The sequence below is a fragment of the Uloborus diversus genome, chromosome 6 (genome assembly GCF_026930045.1).
Source record: "Uloborus diversus isolate 005 chromosome 6, Udiv.v.3.1, whole genome shotgun sequence".
NCBI classification, from domain to species: Eukaryota; Metazoa; Arthropoda; class Arachnida; order Araneae; family Uloboridae; genus Uloborus; species Uloborus diversus.
This window is the reverse complement of record NC_072736.1, coordinates 22,680,935-22,701,261: the sequence shown is the minus strand read 5'-3', so window position 1 is coordinate 22,701,261 and position 20,327 is coordinate 22,680,935. Positions and strand designations below refer to the sequence as shown.

Genomic DNA, 20,327 nt, shown 5'->3' with positions numbered 1-20,327 from the left:
AGATATATATATATATATATATATGTGTGTGTGTTATAACTGTCTCTAGGGCCCATATTTACTCAACATTTTTTCGTGTGCTTTCTCACATTTAGGATATTTGTTATAGTTGTTGATGAAAGACAGAAAACGGGAATTTTTCGAATTGAAAGTAACTTTATTCAAAAACAAAAGATGGTGCCCGTATTTACACCTTTTCCGCTATGATTATTATTGAGCCGATTGGAAAACCCAGTATAAGATAGCTTCTGAAAATTCTCCATCTGTAAGAACTAGTCTCCAAGGAATTTTTTTTCAGTCGCCCAAGAGACAGGCGTTCAGAATTAACGGACCGTGTAAAAAAGCTTAACTATGCGCCAAAACCCCTCCCAGGGAAGTTCTGGTTGCGCCCTCTTGAAACTGATTGGTTAAGATTTATTCCTTTAGGAATTCCTTCCGAAAAGAAAACCAGGTTTTTTTTTGAGTCGGAAAAATGTCATTGTGTAAAACAAAGTAGCCAAGTAACAATGGCGACAACAACGTATTTCGCGGCTGTCGCGGTCAGCGGCAAATCAGCCTAAAACATAAATTTGTGGAGCATCATCTCACAAAGTAGGACTTACGATAACAGCAGTTCCCTTACAATTCAGATGATGTACTGCTTTATCAAGGGATCGTTTTTCATGACCATTCTTCCCTTGCGAGAACAATCACTCAAACGCGACCTTTCTTAATTTGCCGGAAATATTGTCTTCGTTTATTTTGGGACTCTTCTATTGTTTCCAGTCCAACTAATTATGGCATGTGTGTACTGTAGAAGTCCGACTTAAAACCGAATCGCGGTACTGTTGGAAAATTGAAACAGCACACTGCAAAATTGTCAGCCTAGCTGATACAAGACAACAACAACAACAACATATAAATCAAAACGCCACCTAGAAACATTCTTATTACTCTCCTGTTACCGATTGGCTGTAATTTTTTCCATTATAAGAAATTATTTCCAAAAAAGAGCCATGGTTTTTTGATTTCTCTATTTCGTAAAATGCAACTGAAAAGATGCCACTGTGTAGGCTATACTAACAACGTATTTCCTAACTGTGGTGGTCAGTAGAAAACTAGTTTAAAAATAAATTTGTGAAGCATCTCCTCCCAAAGTAGGACTTACGAAAAAAGTAGTTCTCTTACAATTTAGATGATGTATAACTTTATCAAGAGATCGTTTTTAATGACCAATCTTCCCTTGCGAGGACAATCACTCAAACGCGACCATCTTAATTTGTCGAAAATTTTGTCTTCGTTTATCTCGGGACTCTTCCATTTTTTCCAGTCCAACTGATTTCCGTCTCGAGTCATCGATTCAAAAGTTAACGTCTCCCAGAGAGAGAGAAAAACGGAAACCTTCCAAAAGCGGTCATCCCGCGCCACCCTGTTTATTCGCGAGGAACATTCGAATCCAAACGATCGGAGAGCGAGATACAAGTGGCAAGAAAACGATCGTCTTCGATATAATAGGGCTTGTTTTGCCACAGAGATATGGTTGAGGTGATCCTCGTGTCGAGATTGCTTGCTTCGCTGGTTTTCCCCTGTCCCGTTTTCTTTTCTGGTGTTAGTTTTATTAAAACTTCTCTCCGTTCTGTTGTTCTCTGGGATTCCTTGTTTGCTAATTCTGGATATTAATTTGAAATAACATTTGTTTACTTTGCCGAGCAAGACTCGTAAACGTAAGTATATATTTACTCGCGCTTGCTTTGATTAGTGCATAGATTAATTAAACAAAGCTCATTCAGAAATAATGAAACGTGATTTGTTGTTGCCAATTAGATAAATGAATAAACATTCCGATGATTATATATCTACGTGTTCAATGTTTATTGGCTCTCCATGCAGCCAAAATATTTAGTTAATAATTATTTTATGTAAGAATTGGGCTTCTAATTGGGTAGGTTTAAGTGTTTATTAAAGTATATGTCAGTTTATGCACTTACTTACTGAGTTTATTTACTTACTTTGCTCGCACTAGTTGTTCTTAGGTAAACCAATAAAAGCTGATTCGAAAATGGTAGAAGGTTATTGGTTGATTTGCTGTTGCCAAATAAATAACTGAATAAATAAAGCTTTGACAAAGTGATTCAAGCGCATTAGATGCAACTCTACATGTCACAGAAATATTCGGTATTAAGTATTTTAAATGTAAACTATTTTACAATTATCATATCAGTTTTATTATGTAACTAATTTAAACTTCATTATTTTTGGATTTTATGTTTAACTCTATAAATTTATGCTGAAAGCGCTTTTGTCTGGTCTGGGCAATTCCCCTAAGTTTTTTTTACTTGTCTTCTAGAGAGAGTCTCTTTGAATATTTTGCATTGCGATACTTTATTGCATTGCCATCGCTGCTACTGAGAGCTTTGTTTGCTTATCGTTTCTTACTTTGTGTAATTTACATACATTTATTATCGCGATCTCTTTTTATTTACCTCTAAGGTTTTGCGTTATTAATCATCAATTTAAATTTGACCATCATATATTTTTCCATTTTTTTACTTCCTTTTACAAAAAAGGAAGTATTGTATTCGCAAAAAAAAATTTCACTCAAAAACCGCCTTAATTTCCATTTTTCTCACCCCCGAATGAATATTGAGGTTTTTTTTTCGACTCGACCACACGTGGATAAGTGTCTAAGAACGTATAGAAACGCGAAATATCCATAGTTCCCGAGCTAATTACAACGAATTTTCTCGTGACGTCTGTATGTATGTATGTACGTATGTATGTGCGTGTGTATGTCGCATAACTCAGGAACAGTAAGTCCTAGAAAGTTGAAATTTGGTATGTAGACTCCTTGTGGGGTCTAGTTGTGCACTTCCCCTTTTGGTTGCATTTGGCTGTTTCTAAAGAGGTCTTTTGCCCCTTTTTAAGGGGAAATCATTGTTAATTTCGATGTAAACTCAAGTGGTGTTATAATTTGGCCGACACTTGGCGATATATCGCCAGTCTTTTGATCGCCAACTTGGGGACAAAATTGGTGATTTTTTTAATAATTTGTTTCAATTTTGACTGTTGGTGATATTTAGAAAGTAAAATATTGATTCACATTTAAATTGCCTGTAATGGGGAAATAACGTTAAATTGGAGTAAAAGGAAGTCATGTGATCAGCTCATTTCAAATTTAATATCCTGTTAACAGACAGTCATGATAAACTAAGTATGAACAAACTTCAACGAACAGTATGCGTAGTTAGTGAATGCCAATCTATTCAATATTTTATTTAAACCTGATACCGGTATTAAAACCGGTACTAGAATGTTTTTCAAAAAAAAAAAAAAAAAAATCGAAACATATTTTGTTGTGTTTCATAATTAACACAGTATTATCTAATAAGTTGAATTAAACTCTTTAATTAAGACACAATTATCATTGCAGCTAATACCGAATGTGCCAGTATTTTACTTTATCTAATACTGGCTTCGGTATACCGGTATTGCAATCACTATATACGCGTAACCTAACGACACTTTCTAAACCAGGGCATTGGTCAAAAAGAACAAATGCCCAATCCGTTCAAAAAATCTGAGCTCGATCAATGCCGGATTACTGGATCTTTCGAACCGAAGAATGCCATCTAAAAAAGTTCTATATGATGCTCTTCCTGTCTACATTTTTCTCGTATGTATTCATTTGGTTTTGCGTATCCCATCGTACTATCTTTAACCCCTAAAGGCCGTTATCACGCCCTAAGAGAACCACCGACTGTTGTAATAACTAAATAATTTTTCTAAAAAATCTGAATGTCGGCATGGTATTTCATAGCAATATTTGTTCTGAAAAAGTTCATGTCCCTACATGTTTTCCTGATTTGATGAAAAATGTAGTGGGGGAATGTCGGGTATAGTGAAACGGTACAATATTTACTCTGTTTTAGCGCCACCTATCTGGTAATATTTTAACTATGTAGTAGTAACACATGGAGTCTATTTTAGTCAGGAAAAAGTTGCCTCTGAAGATCAAAGCATATGATAATACAAGCAATTTTTGAAAATTGATTGCACTCATATTGTAATATTTTGTTGTTTTTTTTAATCAAAAATTATTTTTATGATTTTAAAATGAAAAAGCTATTTTTTTTTTTATTTTAAACATTAGATTAGACCTAATAATTTTCGGTGCAGTTTATATTAATTTAATATTAAGCTTATTTTTATTTTAAAAGTTCATTTCGTTTAGCTATTCAGCCGTGTATTAAATCACTTACATATTCATCTATTAATTAATTCATTACAATCCTTCATTTAATATCTTATTTATTTATATTCACTCATTCATTGACTTATTTTCTTATTTATTCCCTCATTTATGTTTTCTCGTACATTAATTTATCCATTTATTTATTCGTTTCATTCATCATCTATTTATTTCTCATTCTTTCATTTATTCACACGTTCATATGATCAAAAATATTTTTAATAATCAAACGGAAAATATTTCATTAGAAATGTATTTTATTTTTCACTTTGCCACCATGAAAAAAAAAATGTCACTTTTTTTTTGAAGGTACAAATTTACTGCGAAAAACTGAAAATGTTTCAATGCAAATATTATTATTAAGCTCATTTTTCTTCCTTAATGTGCTGTAAGTTTCAAAACGAATTTCCAATTTGTTCATTGAAAAAAAAGTAAGCTATCTTGACTATTTCACTTTGCCCCACATCCCCTTGTATATGCAATACTGAATTAAATATCGAGTTTTTGATAAAGAACTTTATTTACATAAACCATTACCAAAAGAAAATGTATTAAAGCTATAAATTTAATTTTTTGTACTGGCGTATTTGGTTAAATAAAATACATATTTTGATTGCTTATTTCAAGAGTTGATTCAAAAATTAAATCATTCCAAATTGCTTGCAAATGTTCCGAGCATCAATTCATATAGTTTCACTAACTCAGCCATGTGTATTTGAATATTTCAAAAAAAAAAAAAAAAAAAAGAAGTGATTTTATTAGCATCAATTTCTTAGAATGAATATGCTCTCCAGATTTTTCAAAGTTGATTGAATTTTAATAATATGGTAATTTTCGTCATAAAAAGCTGATCCAAGTGTGTTTTCAATTTTGAGTTTGATTACTTTTCGCCTTACATGTATCATTTTAATAATATTTTAATATTTTCCTTTTTTGCTGACTCGAAAATATCGCTTTTTTTGAATTCTTAAAATTTCTTTCGCTGAGTTATGAAAAATTTCCCCATTAAATTTTTGCAGTTGCCGCAAGGGTTTTCAGTTTTTTTTTTTTTTAAGTATTTGAAATTAAATGTAACTAAGTACTTTCGTAAATGTATTTTTAATGAATGCTTTAAAGACATGGGTCGAAACAGAGTGAGAAGCAAAAACCATATATTTAAACTTGTATTTATTTTCTGTAAACTATAATGGTTATTCGACTTAGGGACTGTCCACAAAAGATGTCACGCTTTGAGGGGGGTTCCTGAAATTGTGACAGTTTGTGACAAGGGGATGGGAGGGTGTAACAAGAAGTGTAACATCACGCAATTTTTGATAAGAATGTTTTTGAAAAGTAGCGTGACAATTACAAAGGGAGGGAGGAGTTATGGTGAAGTGTGACACTTGTGTTACAATGAGGAGGGAGATGGTGAAAAGAGATGTGACATCACTCAATTTTTGATAAGAATGTGTATGAAAAGTAGCGTGACATATTACAAAGAGAGGGAGGGGTTATGGTAAAGTGTGACCCTTGTGTTAATATGAGGAATGAGAGGGTGACAAAAAGTGTGACATCCCTCAATTTTTGACAAGAATGTGTATGAAAAATACCGTTACATATACCAAAGAGCGGGAATGATTATGGTGAAGTGTGACACTAGTGTTACAGTGAGGATGGCAAGAAGTGTGACTTCAAGCAATTTTTGATAAGAATGTGTATGAAAAGTAGCGTGACATATTACAAAGGAAGGGAGGGCTTATGGTGGAGTGTGACACTTGTGTTACAAGTGGGGGTGAGAGGGTGACAAGAAGTACGACATTACGCAAATTTTGATAAGAATGTGTATGAAAAGTAGCGTGACATATTACAAACAGGGGGAGGGGTTATGGTGAAGTGTGACCCTTGTGTTAATATGAGGAGTGAGAGGATGACAAGAAGTGTGACATCTCAATTTTTAATAAGAATGCACGAAAAGTAGCGTGACAGATAACAAAGGGAGGTAGAGGTTTTGGTGAACTGTGACACTTATTTGTGTGTGTATGTTCTTTATACAAATTCAGTTTTCGTCGGATCTTTGCCAAATTTGGCACAGAGGTCCTTTGGTGCTCAGAAATTCTCATAAAAGAATTTTGAAATTAAAAAAAAAAAAAAAAAAAAAAAAAAAAAATCCAATTTGGTCTAAATTTAAATTTTGAGTCATAAACTTTCTCTCTTCTACACATTGGCGGGAGTGTTTACACCCCTCTCCCCTTTTGTTTAAACCTGATTGTTGAACGTGCTTTACTTGACACAACTTTTATTTTCAAGGGAAACCGTGTAACACTGGGTAAGGCAGCTAAATGCAACCTCATTGGTTCCGACCCCCCTTTTTTCTGCTATTGAGCAAGCATTTCGAATAATCATTATTCCTTTGTTCTTTCTTGTCGATTGTTTCGATAATAATTAATTAATCAAAAGCCGAATTTAAGTAATTAATTAGGATAATATTTTTTTTTCGGTGTCCGTGTAATCATAACCTTTATTTGTGGGATTCTTCTGTGATCGTATATATATATATATATTTTTGAAATCGTCATGATTACTGAAAATTCGTGTTTAAAGCGTTGTCAATCTGATTATTTTTTCCAGCTTTCTCATATTGTCTAATAAACTAAATTTTTTCAGAGTGACAGTTTAAATATTTAATCTTGTCATTGTCTTTCGCAAAAACACCGTAATGCCTCAGCATGTAATGCGTACTTAAGAACCACTTAGTCTAGAGTGGAGAAGAACTTTTCTTTAGATTAAAAGCTTTTTGACTAAATTTGCCTCTTGGGCCTGGTGAAAATTACTTTTTTCTCACTTAAGATGTTATTTATGAAGTATCGCTGAAAATTTTGAATCTGTCATTATGCTTTCGTTTAAAATTCGTACGATATATTTATTTAAAGTCTTTTAAGACTCTTTTTAAAAGGAAGCTGTTAATTATCTCAGATTATGTGATAGAATTTCAAACAACTTCGTCTTTGAAGCTTCAACTTTGGAAAAGTTTTAATTCAGTGTACAGTATATTGTTCGGCTCTTGAAGGCCTCAGGTCAGTCTACAAAAGTTGTTTTTCCTTCGATTAGTATTCTTGTCAGTTAAGGTCTCCATTTTTGAAGGATAAGCTTTGACTCTTTGATTTGGTTATTTGGTAAATCTTTGGTGATTTGGTAGATATCCTAACCTTTTTTTTTCTGACCACGTCCCGCCGAATCACCTCTTCATCCCGATGCTTTCTTTAACTTTTGAAATGTAATTCATAGTGTTTTCCATTAATTTCCTACCTTGTAGCTTAAAGCTTTCGAATTGCCTAAAGTAGCATGGAAGAAGTGATAGGTTCTTTCTAAGTCGGAGATCGAGCACAAGTAATTTGGGTGAACGGCAGCAAGTCTAACCACCACTGATCACTGATAACTAAAATACGATGGTACATAAGAGGTTAAACTTGCTCTTTTATTAAGCGTAATTTAATGTCTTTCGTTTCCTTTCTATGTTTCTTTCTCTTTGTATTGCTTTCCTTTTTTTTTTCTTTTTCTCCACTTTCTTTTTTATTTTCTTTCTTATTTTTTCTCTTCATGTTTTTATGTTTTCTGTTCTTTTTCTTCGTTTAATCTGCTAAGGAAAATAAAGAGTTTCATTTACAAAATGCTTGCAATGATTAATATTCAATGAAATCTTGCATTTTTCCCTCGGTTCCTTCCACGCTCGTTTTGTTAAGCAGATTAACTCTCATTGATGAACATTAATCCGATCAACGATTCGTCTTTTTTCATCTAAACTGGGTTATATTTGTACCAAAACACTTACGAATGAATCTCGAAATTTGTCCCTTTCGTGTAACATTTTGCGTATTGTTTTTCCCAAAAATTAATCGAATTTCTAAATTTAATGTGTATTATTAGCAGGGTTCGCCGACATCTATCATGATATATATCACGATATATATGCGATATTTATTTTTTCAACTACGGTATTTTCAATATAAAAATTATATCAATCATAGTAATATTGTTCATTTATTATTAAAAATAAACCAAAAAGTTGTGTACTATATTTCAATGATGTATTATTACATATTTAACATAACAAAGTAATATAATGTTCCTTTTTTACTTCCTTTTACAAAAAAGGAAGTGTTGTATTCGCGAAAAAATTTTCTCTCAAAAATCGACCTTAGTTTCCATTTTGCTCACCCCCGAATGAATGTTGAGTTTTTTTTTCGACTCGATCACACGTGTATAAGTGCCTAAGAACGTATGGACACGCGAAATATCTATTTTGATGATTCCCGAGTTAGTTACAACGAGTTTTCTCGTGACGTCTGTATATACGTATTTGCGGATGTGCGTATGTATGTCGCATAACTCAAGAACGGTATGTCCTAGAAAGTTGAAATTTGGTACGTAGACTCCTAGTGGGGTCTAGTTGTGCACCTCCCCTTTGGTTGCAATCGGGTGTTTCTAATGGGGTCTTTTGTCCCTTTCTGGGGGGGAGGGGGAATCATTGTTAATTTCGATGTAAGCTCAAGTGGTGTTACAATTTGACGGACACTTGGCCACCATATATCGCCAGTCTCTTGCTCTTCAAGTTTTGTCGCCAACTTGGCGACAGATTTGGCGATTAAAAAAAATTAATCTGGTTTCAATTTGGCCACGGTTTGTGATATTTAGAGAGTAAACTATTGAATCACATTAAAATTACCAATAATGGGAAAATGACATTAAATTGGAGTAAAAGGAAGTTATGTGAGGCACACATCAGCTCGTTTTATTTATAAAATTATTTGTAATGTAACAATTTTGGTTCATATTAAAAGTGCTTAGTTAAATAATAAACGTTGGTCAGAAAAAAAAAAAAGAAAATGTCTTATGACTGTGCACGAACTAATGTTATATCTTATTTCTGAGTCATATAACTGCGTAAAACTAGGTAACAAAAGGAAAATGATTTAAACAACTAATGCTAAATTAACTCCATTAAAATTTATAAAAATGTTAAATGAAATATTAGATATAAATAATGAAAGAAACCTTAATTTTAAGTCTGCATATTGTAATAACAATATAAGAAAATAAAAAGTGATTTGAGACGATATTTTGAAAACTTTTGATTGTGCTGATTGAAAATATCGGATGTATATCAAAATATCTGAGACATATCAAAATATCGGATATTTTCGAAAATATCATGAATTTTTCTGACTCTGATTATTAAAGAATGAATAATTATTTGTGATAAGTATCCGATTTAGTTCATCTAATATTTTTGGTGTTTGATTTTGAGTCAGAAACAGTATAAATTGTGATTGAATTTTTCGATTTTTCTTGCTTTAAACCATATTAATGCTTTTATCAAAAAAAAAAAAAGATGTAACAAATCTTACGTCTCAATGTTTCTCGCTACAGTAGATGCTCTCGATTCTGAACACACATGGGATGGAACAAAAGTTTTCAGATTCGTGGAGGGCGGGGGGGGGGTATTCATCAGAGAGGGAAACTGAATAATGCATATGTATGCGCCGGAACCTTCAGAATATCGGGTATTCACATTAGGGAGTGTTCACATTGAGGGAGATCACTGGTATATTGTTATTTCTATGTGTACTTATATTATATGGAGTTTAGTGTTTATAATTGCGTTTTCTTTTTCAGTGAACCTCATACTATACTAGTGTAAATGTGCAACTCTAGCTGAGAATAACCTTTCACCTTGAATGAATGATATTCAAAAGGTAAGATTTTGCTTTTTAACTTTGGTGATTCATGCAAGTGAAACTTTAAAAGTATTGTTTTATATAATAGAATAGTAGTTATTGAACAAAATTCGCGGGTTATGAACCCAAGTATATCATTTCTCCTCTTGTAATTGGTAAGAGGGTAACAGATAATCTGCTTTTATCATGATTCAAACTGAACGATTGCAGGCTAGTGTTGCAAATTTGTGAACGACCCCTTCCGATTCGTCGTCTGTCAAACAATTATTGAAATTCTGCTCATTTTTCAGCGCCGATATCTTTAAGGGGTTACAGTACCTCAAAAATGATGAAACGATCAAAAGGTTTTTTTATTGCTTATTTCAAAACAAAAAACTATTTTGAACACGGGGGAAAAGTTTCAATGCTTTAGTTCAAATATTTAAAAAGTTATGAGTGGTTTTAGGCCATGCTCCCTATGTGTTCTTATGCAAAAGAAAAACTTCAAATTGCTTTTTCTCGATGATGGTTTTTTTGTGTTTTCATGTCATTAGAATCCCTAAGGGTTTTTTCTATTAAAGATACAGCTTTAAAGTAATACTTTTTGCAATTGGGATAATATATTTGACAAAACTGTGCATTGGATAAACATTTCATTAATTACTCAAATGTTTAGAGCATGTTAAACCTTTAAAAACCAAATTAAAAAAAAAAACTTTGATTTTTTACATAATTAATCACAGAAAAATTTCGAATGAACTCATAATCAAATGAATGCAGATTTTTAGAGATGACTATAGGGATCGTTTTGCAAAAAACGTTTTTTAAATTAGTGCAAAAGTAAAAAAGCCTTAGGGATTTTAAAAAGTTGAAATTTTCCTCAATTTTTTCAATTTTCAAAAAAGTAGGCAATATGTTTAAATTTTGAAAATAAATTATTGATTACGAAATAAGTATGCATGTTATGGTTTCAAAGAAATATAAAATTTATATAAATTAGAAGAATTCTATTAGGAGTTGGGAGATCTACTTGAGTTTTAAATTGTAAACGTTATAAATTTTCGCGCCTGCGCAGTTAAAATTTAATGGCTTTAAACGTTCATAATTCATGGAACTTTCAATATTTTAATTTCATATTTTAGTTTTATGCTTTTCTTGCATGCTGACAAATATTCTGAAAGTTTTGTGAGGGATGACAGGAAACTTCGTGTTATGAGCCAAAAACCTTGAAATAAAATTTGTATTTTTGAAACAAATGCTTATATACCTTCGTGAATATAAGTGATACTTTCACGAAAATATTAAAATTAATTCTACATATTAAGTTAACTTTTTTTTTTCTGAAATTTATTGCTTATTCTCAGCTATTTACGATGAAGGATCATCAAAGGCTGCTGGTTTCCTAAATGCATGGACAAATTAATAGTTATTTGAAAATGACAGCTGGAACATACCTTTTTTGTGACAAAAATTACACAACAATTAATCTTTTATTACTCGGGAAATGCGTAAAAACGTGCATGTTTGAAAGTGCCCCAATACTTTTGGTTGATATAGTGGTCAGGGGTGGCCAGATTCAATGGCGCAAATCTCCCCCCCCCCCCCAAATTTTCTCAACTCTCTTTCTCTTTTTTAATTTTTTTTATTTTTTAGTTTATTTTTTTTTAAATTAAATTAATTTTTTTTTTAATTTTTTGTGAATTGTTTTTTTAATTTGCTTTTTCTTTTTTATTTTATTTATATTATTTTAAAAGAAAAGTTGTATGCTACGCAAAAACATATACACATTGCACACACAAACTAACTAAATGAATGAATTAAAATATAAACAGAATAAAATGAAAATAAATAAAATAAACAATTTAAACGAAAAATAAATCAATACATAAACGTAAATTTTTTTCCATTAATAAATTTAAATTTTTTAATAAATAACTTTTAAAATCCCCCCCCCCCCCCAGAAAATTTTGATGGCGCTACTTGCGCTGTAATCCCCCCCCCCCCTGTGAGCACCCCTGATAATGGTTATATAAACCCCGTACCATGTTTACCCTCTCTTCAGCCCCTCTCTTTTTTTTGCTTCTTTTTTTTTAAGTTCCAGAATCATCACGTTAATGCTCAATTTCAAACTAACTTTTTTGAGAAAATTGCAATCTCATATTAAGCGAACTCAAAAATTGCAATAAGATTGCTAATGTCCTTTTGGCTCTCCCTCGGCGAACTTCGCTACTGTAGTTGCTTTTTTGGACGCCCGCCAAATCACTCTACGGCAGGGGCTCCTCTTTTATAGCTTACCATTTCCGCGTTTTATCTTTTTCTTTCAAGATCTTTATGTTGGCTGTTTGTGTGTTGCATCCAATGATCAAGCTTGATCATCTGCTTTTCCTACCGAACATTTTATGAGTTCGTTGTATGGCGTTAAATTGAGTTTACCATTGAATCTACTATGCTTAGTGAGATTTTCGCTTAAGGTAATGTACTACTAGCTGTAATACATTTTGCATTATAGAAATAGATAGAATTTTTGAGTACGGAGATTTGTGTTATAGTAATACCGTTCAACGTGATGTACTTTTAGCGCTATTACGTTTTGCATTTCTGAGAAAATGAAGGAGTGGATACAAACCAAATGTGAATAAGTGGCGAAGTAGAGTTGTTGATGGAATGAAATCGAAAAATCAATTCATTTATGTATATTTAACTTTGTACTTGAACAGAAATAAGGTACTCAAACGCAAGTTAAAATGCAATTCTTTCTTCATTAGAAAGATTGTTTTAATTGGAAAGGATTACAGACAGGGGCGGATCCAGAAATTTTTGTAAGGGGGGTCAAGGTTCAAGGTGGCCAGCATTCGGAGTACAACGCCTCACCAAATGAGATCAAAAATCTTTTTTTCATCATATCCCCCCCCCCTCTCTTAATTTTTTTAATGGCTCAACCTGCGCCAAGAATCATATTCCCTCAAATTTTTATCAAAAGTCACATTTCTTTAGTCAGACAGGCTGGGCAAGTTACTGTAAGCTTTGAATGTTTGAGAATATAGCTATAAAATGTTTGGAAAAAGCACACACTACACACGACATGAGGTTTGAGACGGAAGAGTGCTCTGAAAGAAGTTTGGGCTCATTAGAGATTATTGTTCTTTTAAAAATGAACAAAAAACAAAAAAAAAAAAAAAAAACTCAAAATGGCAATACCGCAGTTAATTAACATAGTCAATCCTTTGAATTATGACGCTCTGAGAAAAAATAACTCACTGGATTAAGCCGAAAAAAAAAAAAAAAAAAAAGGTTAACATCGACTCCATGTACTCGGATCTGAAAAAATAAATAAAAATAAAATTTAATAATAATTATAATAAAATTTTTGTCACAGGGGAGTCAGCTGACCCTTTGACCCTCCCCTGAATCCGCCCTTGATCACAGATATTTCTGCTCATATTCACGTCAATTTTATAACGCAGGATTAATTAAAATATTTTCCTTAGAAAAGGACCACACATATTTCAGCATAGTTTCGTGTCAGTTTCTAATGCAGAATTAATCAGAATATTTATATATTTTAAACTAGAATACAATTTCGTAAAACCTAAATTATGATGTAAAGAACGATAAATGTTGCCTCACTTGCCAAATCGATTAACTCCATAACAAGAAAGTAGAAAATAGTAATGAAGAAGATGGTGTTATCCATAGGAGTAAATAGCCCCTCGGGTTACATTTTCTGCCATCACATGGTCAGAAATGTTCTGAACCAAAACTTTAACATAAATTCACATGCTGAGCATTGATAAAGCACTATTAAAGCAGAAATGAGTACTTTTTTAAAAAGTGGAGTTAATCGATTTGGCAATTGAGGCATTCAAATGTCTCTTCATAACTCACCTAATTTTTATAACTAAAATAATAAAAAAATATTTTTATCTTTTAAATGAGAACATTTTGGTAAACATAACAAGAAAGGAAAGAATTGCAATGCTTTCTTCAGACTTTTACGTAATGTTGTCACAGCAAAATAATTACTCTTCTCAAACTAAACAAATTTTGGATAACATTTAAATTTTCGTGCCTAGCCAGTTGACAAACATAGAATTCTCAAGTCGTTTCCTTTTTGGATTTATGTAGAAGGAGTGACTGTTGCCAGTTCATCTAACAAAAAACTTTTGAAGCTTTTTATTAAAAATTAGAAACTGTTCCATGGAACGTGTTCATTCTCTTTTCGAATACTAACCTATTTCTTTAAAAATATACGATTGAAAAGAAGAAACTGAGGAAAGAAAATCCCATAATTTACGAAGAACAAACCTTTGTTTCAATAGAAAAATTGGCTTAATATTTCATCTTGACTAACTTCTTAATTACACATCTATGAGTTTTTTAAAACTTCACCCAACTGATCAACTGTTTCAATTAAACTTCAAACTACGCGTGAATGAGTTTTGTAATCTGTGTTGATGACTCACGGTTGATTTCTCACGTTGAGTTAATTACTGTTCTCTGGTTATTATTTGTACGGCAGAAACTAGTCTGAACGTGAATGAACGGAAAAGTACGTTTTGCAACATCCGAGAGATAATAATTGTGTTTCTGACAATAATTTAATTACCTTTCTGATCATTTTACATCATTATCAAATTGAAAAAGACACTAAACTATTAAGATTTGCACCATGTGGTGGATGTTACTGCTAAAATCAGTAAGAATTTTCAGGAGCTTCTTAGTTTGATTATGTTTTAGTGATTGTTAGGAAAATAAACTTGGTTCGAAATTACAGAAAAGCTAACTAATTATGAGCAACCTATTTTGAAAATTAATAATTGGTTTAGTTAAAAATGAATTTCCTAATTATTATTGTTATCTTAGGATTTGAGTTATGTGGTGAATTTACTTTGTATTGGTGCGAGTAACACCATATGCTTAACATATACCTATACACACACTCGGTAGTATCTCCGTATTATTTAACTGCTGACCATATTTAATTGATTCAAAGCATTTTGTGACGTTGGGAGAGGGGGATTTACTAGCAATATGAACATTGCGAGAATCTATGCTATAAATTTCTGTGCACGTCTGTATGTGTGTCTGCAGCCCTATCTCCTTTGCTTAACAATGTCTACCAGGTCAATTCTCGTACCGTTGGATGCAGGACATCCAAGAGAAGCCACTAAGCCCTGTCTCACCCCTCTAAACCGTAAGGAGACAGAGATAAGGGAGCGACCGGACATTTAAAAGTAAAAAGCATTAAAATCATCAATAGGGAAGTTTTCGATTTTTCAATTTTATTTTTATATGATAGAGTAACATGTATGATGAACATAGGTGAAAAAGTTTTTGCGATACGATAAGTAGTTTTTTTAAAATTAATTTTTAAAGTTCAAGCTCTTGTGACGTCAAATGGCATAGGAAGTGACGTCATCCCCACTTCCGATAGGGGAGAAGCGAAGGTCACGCATTCGACTTCGAAGACGAAACGTAAAAGGCTTTCTCCTCGCATTTAACTCCTCGCGTTTCTGGAACATTAAACCTCTCATCCTCTCGAAAATATTCGAATATCTCATTGGTGTTATTTGAGGAAGATTATTTAGATTGCGCTTTAACGAATCCGGCCTCCATAGTGTGTTCAAAAGGATTATTGAATTTCTAAAAAATAAAAATATCAGCGCGCTCAAAATGTTCCTAGCGAAAACAAGGGAGCTTCGGCGGAAGGCTGCCCATTCGCGCCCTGTGACGTAGGCTCGTGACGTTTCAGAAGCGCGCACTTTTGCGCGTGGATTTTTAAAAATTCATTAAAAATCAACCACGGTGCTTTAAAATTCGGCGATGGTGAATTTTTTAGTTTTGAGGGTCAATTAACAATATCCCATAGCCAAAATATGAACATTTAATAGGTTGCAACTTCCCTATTGTCTCCCGCCGCAGACGGCATTGAGTCACCGCAGGCGAGGAGCGAAAGGAGCATGGGGCGGAGCCTCCTAGTAAATAAATCGATAAATAAATTTTGTTTGGCATTTTTTTTTTTCAATGAAAGTTGCTATTTTATTTGGCGTGCCCTCTGCGCAACTTTTAACCACTTTCTAGTCAGAAATGCTCAAGTATGTATTTTTTGTGCGCCCAATTTTTCTTTCTTCATTCATGACTAGCGGTACCCGCAAGGCTTTGCCCGTAGTAAAAAATTAAAAGGTCATTTGGTTCGCCTGTATATTTACAAATGATGAATTTCTGGCCAATTTGCTATGTTAATTTGCTCGCTCATAGTCGCACATGCTAGTTCGCTCGTCCACGTTATGGTAATTGGCTAGTCCACGTTATGGTAATTGGCTAGTCTACGTTATGGTAATTGGCTAGTCTACGTTATGGTAATTGGCTAGTCCACGTTATGGTAATTGGCTAGTCTACGTTATGTAATTGGCTAGTCCACGTTATGGTAATTGGATAGTCCACGTTATGGTAATTGGATAGTCTACGTTATGGTAATTGGATAGTCTACGTTATGGTAATTGGCTTCCACGTTATGATAATTTGCTCGGTAAAATGTTCTTAAAATTGGAATAGAAAAAAGGAACAAAATTGAATTTTCGAAAAATCGCTTCGAGGTGCTCTCTTCTGTACTACGAACTAATTCTGTGCCAAATTTCATGAAAATCGGTCGAACGGTCTTGGCGCTATGCGCATAACAGTCATCCAGACATCCAGAGACACAGACATCTAGAGACACAAATATCCAAACACACAAACTTTCAGTTTTATTATTAGTGAAGACAAAGATAAAGATTATTATTATTATTAAGATTACTCAAATATCTGTATATATTTTTTAAATTATAAGTTGCTAAAATGTAAGTGACTGCGAAATCACGCGAAATCATTCTCCAATATTCATCCTGTAAGTGTTGTTTCTCCATCACGATACTACTTCGACTGGTAAGTGGAAAAAAGAAATTCTGTATGTGACCTGCAAAAGGTTTTTTTTTCCTTTGTAATGATGTTTTGACAGGGAAGTAGTATCAAAAACTGCTGCGTTTTGCCCTTTGTATGATGAAAGTGTTTCCTTGATTATTATTCATTTATTTATGTTAACTTCTTCGTTGTGAAAAGTGCTAACTGTAGTTGTCACTCGAAGTCTATACATATCCCCAGAGGCCTGCGCAGAAATTTTGAAGCCCGTCGTAAATGACTTACGGGCGGGAGGGACAATACGGAAGGGATTCCGTATTGTTTACCCCTATACTTCCACCTTCATTTAAAAAAATTTGGTCCCCCTTCAGGCTCGGGCCAGGGCCAACAGGTGTCCCTTTTCCCCCGTGTGCACGCCCCTGCATATCCCATAACTACATTTTATTTTTAGTAACGTTTCGATAGCAAAATAGAAGTTTCGTTCATAAGTTTTTAGTCATTTGCACCCTGTAAATGTAGTTTTACCACTGTCATAATATTTCGACGGGGAAGTGGAATACGAAACTGCGCTCGCTTTTTCTCATATGATTTCAATCGTAATTTTCTTTTATTTTTTCTTTTCAATTCTAGGTCGTGAGAATGCCGTGAATTTTAAATTGTTCAAGTCGATATTTTCCTATATATGTAGTATATTTTTTTTCTTGTGAAAGGTTTTTGACTTTTGTAAAATATGCTTTTATCTACTTTGCTATCCTACTGTTTCTTCAAAAAAAAAAAAAAAAAAAAAGCTTTACTGCAATAACCAAGTGATTATTTTTGGCGATATGCTTTCTGTATATGCAGTTTCCTCTCTGTGATAATATTTTGGTGGGGGTGGGGACCTTCCCTACCAGTTTTATTCTGTGTACGATGTGGAAATTTTTCCCTTTTATACACAGTTAAATACAGCTGTCTTATTAAAATACAGTTGACCACAAAATCTCAAATGAAAATGTCAATGAGATATGTCTCTCGTAGTTACAATTTTTCATTGCATTTCCGTTGTGTGTGTGTGTGTGTGTGTATGTGTTTTTTTTTTTTTTTAAACCCTGTTTGCACTAAGGAACAGCTTAACGTGCTACTAACTGTGCATCTTCTAGGTTGAATCACAACGCATGCTCTATTAATGTAAAATAAGCAACTTAAAACTATTTTGTTCTGAAATATTTTTTCTATCTATGTATTTATTTATTTTGCTAGGTCTATCGATCTATTTAGCAGTGGCGTCACTACGAGGGGGAGGAGCGGTCCGCTCCAGGTTTCACTCGTCTGGGGAGGGAGGAGAGAAGGTGACACCCACAGTGGAAATATCAAGTTTTTGAAAAATAAGAACGCATTTTTAAAACTTCAAATTTGAATAGTTTGCGGGGTGTGAGCACATCATTGAGTGAACTCATACTCAGGATTAGGTTCATATTGTCAATACGTCGACCTCGTAGCGACTGACCTTTCGACAGCTAGTACATTTGTGTTTAGGGCAAATTGTATAAAAAGCGTTCATAGTTTTTATTTGTCTTTTGTACATTAGCCCACTGACACAAGTGCAATTGTTTCTGAAAATTGTATGAATTTCATGTTTTTATGTTTACATAGAATATTAAAACTTTTTTTTCGTTTTTCTTTTGTTATGTGTGTGTGTGTGGGGGGGGGGAGGGAATTACCGCTCAGGGCGTCACCCATGCTAGGTACGCCACTGTATTTTGTGTATCCTTAATTCGTGTATCCATTCAACTACTAATTGATTGTCTGCCAGTTATGTAGAAATTTGAAAACGAAAGTCTACGTTATGTATGTTGTTGTTTTTGGCTAAAACCGAAATGAACTGATGCAAAAAAAAAAAAAAAAAGTCCAGAAAGGGTTAATTTTCTAGAGTAGTTAATTGTGTTTGCAAAATCTAAAATTAACATTACTGTTTTTATTTTCTACTTGCACAATATGTAAACCAGTTAGTTTAAATTATGTGTGTAATTATTCTGAATTCTTAACTTTCTGTTGACTGCGGTAAAGGTTGTTTCTTCGCTGAGATAATATTCTCATTAACTCATTTTTCACTACAGAAACAGGTTAAATTTAACGAATTAGTTTCATGCATGAAAATGTACTTTCTCCATTGAGGTTATATTTTAACAGTGAATATGAGAGCAAACATTGCTAATTTTCTTCACATTTATTTCGTGTATTATACGAATATTTTCATGCAGATGTCTATTTTTACTTCCTTTCAGAAAAAAGGAAGTATTGTATTCGCGACAAAAATTTTCACTCAAAAACCGCCTTAATTTCCATTTTGCTCACCCTCGAATGAATGTTGAGTTTTTTTTTCAGAACGACCACACATGGATAAGTGCCTAAGAACGTATAGACACCCGAAGTATCCATTTTGACCATCCCCGAGTTGATTACAACGAGTTTTCTCGTGACGTCTGTCGCATAACTCAAGAACAGTACGTCCTAGGAAGTTGGTACGTAGACTCCTATAGGAGTCTAGTTGTGCATCTCCCTTTTTGGTTGCATTCGGATGTTCCAAAGGGGGTCTTTTACACCTTTTTTGGGGGGGGGGGAATCATTGTTAATTTCAATGCAAACTCAAGTAGTGTTGTAATTTGGCAAACACTTGGCGATGTATCGCCAAGCTTTTGATCACCAAGTTTTCTCTCCAACTTGGCGACAAATTTGGCGTTTTTTTTATATCTGGTTTTATTTTGGCCACTATTGGCGATGTTTAGAAAGTAAACCATTGAATCACATTAAAATTCACAAAATTGGAAAAATTAGTCTACATAAAACGTTACGAAAGGCGCACACATCGAACATCTGTGTGTGAAAAAAAAAAAAAAAAACTTGGACAGTTTATCTTTACTTTTCTGTGTAATTTTTAAAGTGTTTCTTTGCTTATTATTTGGCACTATTAGCATTAAATAGGTGTAAAAGGAAGGTCATGTGATGCACACATCAGTTCGTTCTTTTTTGAATTGTGGAAAATACATAAACGAATGTATTTGATGTTTGTTCATGCAATTTCTCCTCTAGAATACTATTTTAATGCTTTTTTTTATTTTGTGAACTATGAAAAATGTTTCTAATTAATGAAAAATTATTCGAAAATATAAGTCAGCCGGCTTAACAATAGTTTTCTTGCGTTGAACAATTGTTCGGCAGTTAAGTTGATTATAACAGTTGATTAATCTGTTTCTTTCTTATCACCTACAATTAGCTGAATGTATCAACGATTAAAAGAAACCATTTATCACCTTGAAGATTTTTCTAGCAAAAATTGCGTTGTAATTTGTGTGCTGACATAAATTATACTAAACAATTCTGTTGATGATTATATGAAAAGTAAGGTAAAGAAACATTTTGCTACATAAACAAAATTTTGCATTTTTTCCACTAACTTAACACTTTTAACAACGAGTGTATTTTGAGTTAATTCGGTTGTTAATGCTTATATTTATCTTTGTATTTATTTT

The 20,327-nt window shown here is 33.1% G+C and overlaps 1 protein-coding gene across 1 annotated transcript in view; it reads left to right on the top strand.

The window, feature by feature from the left end:
* LOC129224620 (neuroglian-like) overlaps positions 1-20,327 on the top strand; it is a 309,219-nt gene that overhangs the window by 127,578 nt on the left and 161,314 nt on the right. The window contains exon 3 of the mRNA XM_054859104.1: positions 9,881-9,960. The gene's annotated coding sequence lies outside the window, so the exon portion shown is untranslated. The remainder of the gene's footprint in view (positions 1-9,880; positions 9,961-20,327) is intronic.